Source organism: Eimeria mitis, genomic scaffold, assembly GCF_000499745.2.
Source record: "Eimeria mitis Houghton genomic scaffold, Emh_scaff1334, whole genome shotgun sequence".
Lineage (NCBI taxonomy): Eukaryota > Apicomplexa > Conoidasida > Eucoccidiorida > Eimeriidae > Eimeria > Eimeria mitis.
The window spans coordinates 1-287 of record NW_013568808.1 but is presented as its reverse complement, the minus strand read 5'-3'; positions in this window follow the sequence as shown (position 1 = coordinate 287).

The window sequence follows — 287 nt, the reverse complement described above, 5'->3', positions numbered from 1 at the left end:
TTGCGTAACGAGGCCTAGAGGAGAACTGCAGAAATATGTAAGAAGTGTGGAGGCATGGTTCACTACGCTACAGAACGTCCAACATATGCCCGAAGAAACATAGAGACAAGGGAAAAGCCTAGTAGACAGCCAACACGTTCTGGCAGCGATGGAACTGAGCGTTTAAACGGGAGAGCCTAGGCGTTAGGGGAGACGAAAGCACTAGGCAGTTGAATCGTGGTAAAGGGGTGATGCGCGCAGTCCACAGATGAGTTACTGCCATTCCAATCTCCCCCGAGTAGGGAAGG